Here is a 6,000-nt window from a genome sequence, read left to right as displayed (position 1 = left end):
GACTTGATGTAAAGTACTTGAGGCCATGCTGGCACACATTGTAAGCACTATGTAGCCTATTTATTCTCTAATTTAAAAACCCTCACAACAAAGTTATAAGATGATACCATCATATTCTCCATCTGTTGTTTAAGGGTAGGAAAAGATAAATGACAGCAGTAATGATTATGAATAATACTAGTCATTGGGACAGCAAGTTATATACATTACACCAATATTTACCCTACTGTATTCCCATTGGGAAATCAGGCCTCAGAGAGGTTTATGTCATATGGCCAGAATGATGAGAACCAAGATTCAAATCAAGATCTGATAGGAATATCTGTGCCACCTCAGTTACACCATTTACATGAAAATGTCACTTTTGTCCATGTAGTAGAAATCAATTCTAGAGTGAACCTTCACTGAATGGATCTGTAAGTTTTGAATATCTTTGTTTTCTTCAGTTGGCCAAATCACTAACTCTGACATCTTAAGATGACTTTTTAAAATAATTTACTACAACTGTATCTTTTTTTCTCAAACATTATGCTTTTCTTTTTCTATTTCTTCTTTTTGGTTCAAAAGCTATAATTCTTGTACAACAGGCTTTAAAAGTTTCTCCTGACACTAGCATCTATCTCAACAAATGCCTTGGCCATGGGGAGGATAGGCACTGTATTTACTAGGACAGAAACCAGACAATCCCTGCTTGCAGAAGCCAGTGTTTTCTTTCTTAAGCAAAAAGATTCAAAATAACAGAATTGATTCACGCATGGGCTGGAATTATGTTTCGTGCAGTGATGAACCTATAATGAATCACTTGGTCTGATGCTTAGGAAAGGTGTAAGTTTCTTGGCCTGACTTATGCATCAATGGCTATCGTGGCAAGACCAGCCATCTGAATTCTTAAAAGTTCAAGCTTGTATTCTTTGAGTCTGTATGAAACCATTTTCTTTTGCTTTTTCCGTTGGATTTGCAAAGTAGACTCACAGCTATAGAAGTAATCACTATCCTCAGCAAAACAGCATTTACAAATGAACAGCTTGTATATTTCACCATTTGGGTAACAGTGTCCAACATAAGTCTGGGCAAGGAGTCTACTTTAAAAGGAGAGCTGATGTCTTTGGAATGAAAATAGAAATTAAGATGTCATGTCCATGTACCATCTCCACACAGGTATGTAAACATTATGCATTGAAAACATGTACCAAAAAAAGGGAAAGGGATCGAGAGATGGACAGAGAAAGGAGGGAGGGAAGCGAAAGGGAATGAAAAAAAGAGAAGATATATTATTTATATGTACCAATTTTCCATACAATGTAAACATTATATACTATAAACATGTACTAATAAAAAAAATTCTAGTACATTCTCAGTCACTACCTCTTCAACTATCCTGCTCCCCACATACTCTCTATTTTTTATTCTGGAAACCTAAAGTGGGACCTTATCATTCTTCCCTCTATGTCTCCTAACCTCTTTGCTGGTTAATGTCTTCAAATCTACTTTCCAAATTTCTAATTTTCTCTTCATTAATATCTCACTTACTATTTAATCTATCCAAGGCATTCTAAAGGTTAGTGAATTTTTTGATAAAAGACTTATTTGCACATTTCTGTAAGCCTGCAGATTCTTTTTCCCTAATTTCGCATTTTCACTATAATTTCTGTTATGTTCAGCCATTGAAATTTGATTTACTTTATGAGCAGTTATACACTTAACTTTTTATTATATTTTGCACAGTATTTTTATATTTCATAGAATGTATCTAGGAATCTATATACAACTGTATTGAACAGAAGTATCCTTCATTTGGGGCTGGCTAAATTCAGGAGTGAAGAGATTTTTTAAGAGTAAATAGTAATACCTTGAGCTAAGGATGTGGCAGCCTGGAGGTCGCAGGGAACACTCCGAATAAGCCTGCTGCAGACAGGCAGGTCTGTGCATGCCCTACCGAGGTCCCGAGTCACACGGAAGATGCCGAATCACCCCGCTGCAGACAGGCAGCCACCTGGTTCCACACTACAAAGACACAGAGGACACCAGACCACCAGACCAAGGTACTGAGTCCTGCTGCTCCCATCTCAGAGGTAGGGGCTTCTGAGCCACCATACCACTGCTCCTGGTCCAGAGGAAGGGGCTTCCCAGCCTCCATCCCTCCCACTGCTCCCAGCCCACAGGAAAGGGCTTTTGGGCCACCATCCCTACTGCTGCTCTCAGCCCCTGTCCCACCTCTCCCAGCTCAGAGGAGATAATCCATGCAGGTGCTAATAGCCCCCTGCCCCAGTCGAAATGAGAAAACACGTAAATAAGTCTCAAAATCAGACTGAAAGATCACCTACAGCAACCCCAAAGGGAAATGAGATGGAACACTCTGATACTCAACCACCTAGACCCACTGAACTGGCAACAAAAGGGGATCTGGAAAAAATGAAATCAGAAATAATTTCTCAGATAACAGGAGAAATTGTGCCCCTAGTGCAAGACATGATTAATAAATCTAGAGAGGAGCTCAGGAACATGATGAAATCCCAACATAAGAAACAAATGGAATCCATAAAACAGATGCAAATAGATTTCCAGGACATGAAAAACTCTATTGAAAGTCTACACAGCAGAATGAGCCAATGTGAGGACAGAATTTCAGATATAGAAGATAAGATTGCAATTAGTGACCAGGAAAAGAAAAATTGCTTCAAAATTATAAGGGAACATGAGAAATCAATCCAGCAGCTGCTAGATGATGCAAAGAAGAATAACATAAGACTGATTAGGCTCAATGAAGAAACAGGAGAGAGTGCAGATGACATAAAAAAATCTCTTCATAGAAATAATGGCAGAAAACTTCACAAGCAGGGGAACAGAGCTTGACCTACAGATAAGTGACACATATAGGACCCCAAATAGCCTTGATTAAAAAAATCTACACATAAGCATATAATTGTTAAGATTCCAGAAACACATGAAATTGGAGATTCACAGCAAAAGAAAGTCCAAAAATTTCATAAACACACAGAAATTGAACAACACACTTCTGAATAATCAATGGGTCACAGAGGAAATTAAAGAAGAAATCAGACAGTTCCATCAATTAAATGACAATGACAATACAACATATCGGAATCTATAGGACACAATGAAAGCAGTCTTACGAGGGAAATTCATAGCAGTGAATACCCATATTAGGAAAATAGGATGAGCCCAATTAAACAACCTCATGCTGAACCTTAAGCTTCTAGAAAAAGAAGAGCAGGATGACCCCAAAGCTCATACAAAGGAGGAAATTATAAAGATCAGAGGAGAAATCAATGCAATGGAGACTAAGAGAACAATACAAAAAATCAATGAAGCCAAGAGGTGGTTCTTCGAAAGAATCAACAAAATTGACAAACCTTTAGCCAACCTTGTCAGAAAAAGGAAAGAAAAGGCCCAAATCCTTGCAATTAGGAATGAAAAGGGTGAAATGACAACAGACCCAGCAGAAATAAAGAGGATCATCAATACCTACTTCCAGAACCTATACACCAATAAGATGGACAACACAGAAGAAATGGACAGATTCCTAGATACATATGAATTACCAAAGTTGAACAAAGAAGACCTAAAACTTCTGAACAACCCAATATCAACCAATGAAATTGAAAATGTAATTAAAAACTTATCAACTAAGGAAAGCCCGGGCCCTGATGTCTTCACTGCTGAATTCTACAAGACATTTAGAGAGGAACTGCTGCCACTACTGTTTAAACACTTCAGTGAAATTGAAAGGGAAGCAATACTCCCAAATTCATTCCTGGAAGCAAGCATCACCTTGATCCCCAAAGAAGAGAAAGACCCAACTGAAAAAGAGAACTATAGGCCAATCTCACTAGTGAACATAGATGCAAAAATCCTTAATAAGATAATGGCAAATAGAATGCAGAAGATCATCAAGAAGATCATACACCCTGATCAAGTGGGATTCATCCCAGGGATGCAGGGATGGTTCAACATACGCAAATCAGTCAATGAAATACACTATATCAATAGAGCCAAGGACAAAAACCATATGATTCTCTCCATAAACGCAGGAAAAGCATTTGACAAAATCCAACATGCATTTATGATAAAAACCCTACAAAAAGTTGGAATAGATGGTCTCTACCTCAAACTGATAGAAGCCATCTATGAAAAACCAACAGCCAATATCATACTAAATGGTCAAAAACTGAAATCCTTCACACTAAAATCAGGAACAAGACAAGGATGTCCACTATCACCACTCTTGTTCAATATAGTTCTGGAAACATTAGCCATGGCAATTAGACAAGAGAAAGAAATAAAAGGAATAAAGATAGGTAATGAAGAAGTCAAATTGTCATTATTTGCAGATGACATGATACTCTATATAGAAGACCCCAAGAACTCCACCAAAAGTCTTCTAGACTTCATAACCAAATTCAGTCAAGTAGCTGCTTACAAGGTCAACACATAAACATCAATAGCTTTCCTCTACACCAATGACAGACTCACTGAGAGAGAAAGAGAGCAAATAATTCCTTTCACAATAGCATCCAAAAAACTGAAATATCTAGGAATCATCCTAACGAAAGAAATCAAAGACCTCTTCTCTGAAAACTATGGCACTCTGAAAAGAGAGATTGAAGATGATATCAGAAAATGGACAGACATCCCCTGCTCCTGGGTAGGAAGGATTAATATTGTGAAAATGGCCATCCTTCCAGAACTGCTCTATAGATTTAATGCAATTCCAATTGAGATCCCAGCAGCATACTTCATAGACCTTGAGAAAACAATCCAAAAATTCATTTGGAACAAGAAGAGACCCAGAATAGCAAAAGCAATTCTAGGTAACAGAGACATGGCAGGGGGTATCACAATCCCCAACCTGCAACTATACTACAAAGCTACTGTGATAAAAACAGCATGGTACTGGCAAAGAAACAGGCTTGAGGACCAGTGGAACAGAATAGAAGATGCAGAAACAATGCCAGACACACTCAGCCATCTCATTTTCGACAAAGGAGCCAAACACCCTCACTGGAGGAAAGATAGCCTCTTTAATAAATGGTGCTGGAAAAATTGGGCTTCAACTTGCCAAAGATTAAAACTAGACCTGTATCTCTCACCATGCACTAAACTAAAATCAAAATGGATTAAAGATCTAAATATTAAAATAGAAACTCTGAACCAGTTGGAACAGAGGTTAGGTAGAACCCTTGAAGACATTGGTGTAGGAAAAGATTTTATGAACAAAACCTCAGTTGCCCGTGAACTAGCACAAACAATCAACAAGTGGGACTTCTTCTTATTAAAAGGCTTCTGCACAGCAAGAGAAACCACCAGCGGTGTGAAGAGACAACCCACAATGTGGGAAAAAATCTTCACCTGCTCTTCCTCAGACAAAGGTCTACTATCTCAAATCTATAAAGAACTTAAAAAGATCAGACCTCCCAAATTTAAAGACCCAATCCAAAAATGGGCAGCTGAAATGAACAGACATTTCTCAGACAAAGAAGTAGAAATAGCAAATAAATACATGAAAAAATGTTCAACATCACTGGTCATTCGAGAGATGCAAATGAAAACAATGCTGAGATTCCACTTCACTCCAGAAAGAATGGCTGCTATCATGAAATCAACCAATAACAAATGCTGGCGGGGCTGTGGGGAAAGAGGAACCCTGCTCCACTGTTGGTGGGAGTGTAGACTGGTGCAAGCACTGTGGAAATCAGTATGGAGATACCTCAAAGAACTAGGACTGGAAGTCCCATTTGACCCTGCTATTCCTCTGCTGGGGATCTTCCCCAAAGAATCATACCACAGTGATATATGTGCACCCATGTTCATAGCAGTGCAGTTTGTAATAGCTAAAACTTGGAAACAGCCCAAATGCCCATCAACTGGAGACTGGATCAAGAAAATGTGGTGTTTTTATAAAATGGAGTACTACTCAGGCATAAAAAACGAGAAATTAGAGACATTTATAGCTAAGTGGATGCACATTGAGGCAATACT

The sequence above is a fragment of the Heterocephalus glaber genome, unplaced genomic scaffold, assembly GCF_053883595.1.
Source record: "Heterocephalus glaber isolate CG9 unplaced genomic scaffold, H.glaber_assembly_v1.0 deba00001472, whole genome shotgun sequence".
NCBI classification, from domain to species: domain Eukaryota; kingdom Metazoa; phylum Chordata; class Mammalia; order Rodentia; family Bathyergidae; genus Heterocephalus; species Heterocephalus glaber.
The sequence above is the reverse complement of the archived record's forward strand: the minus strand, read 5'-3'. Positions refer to the sequence as shown.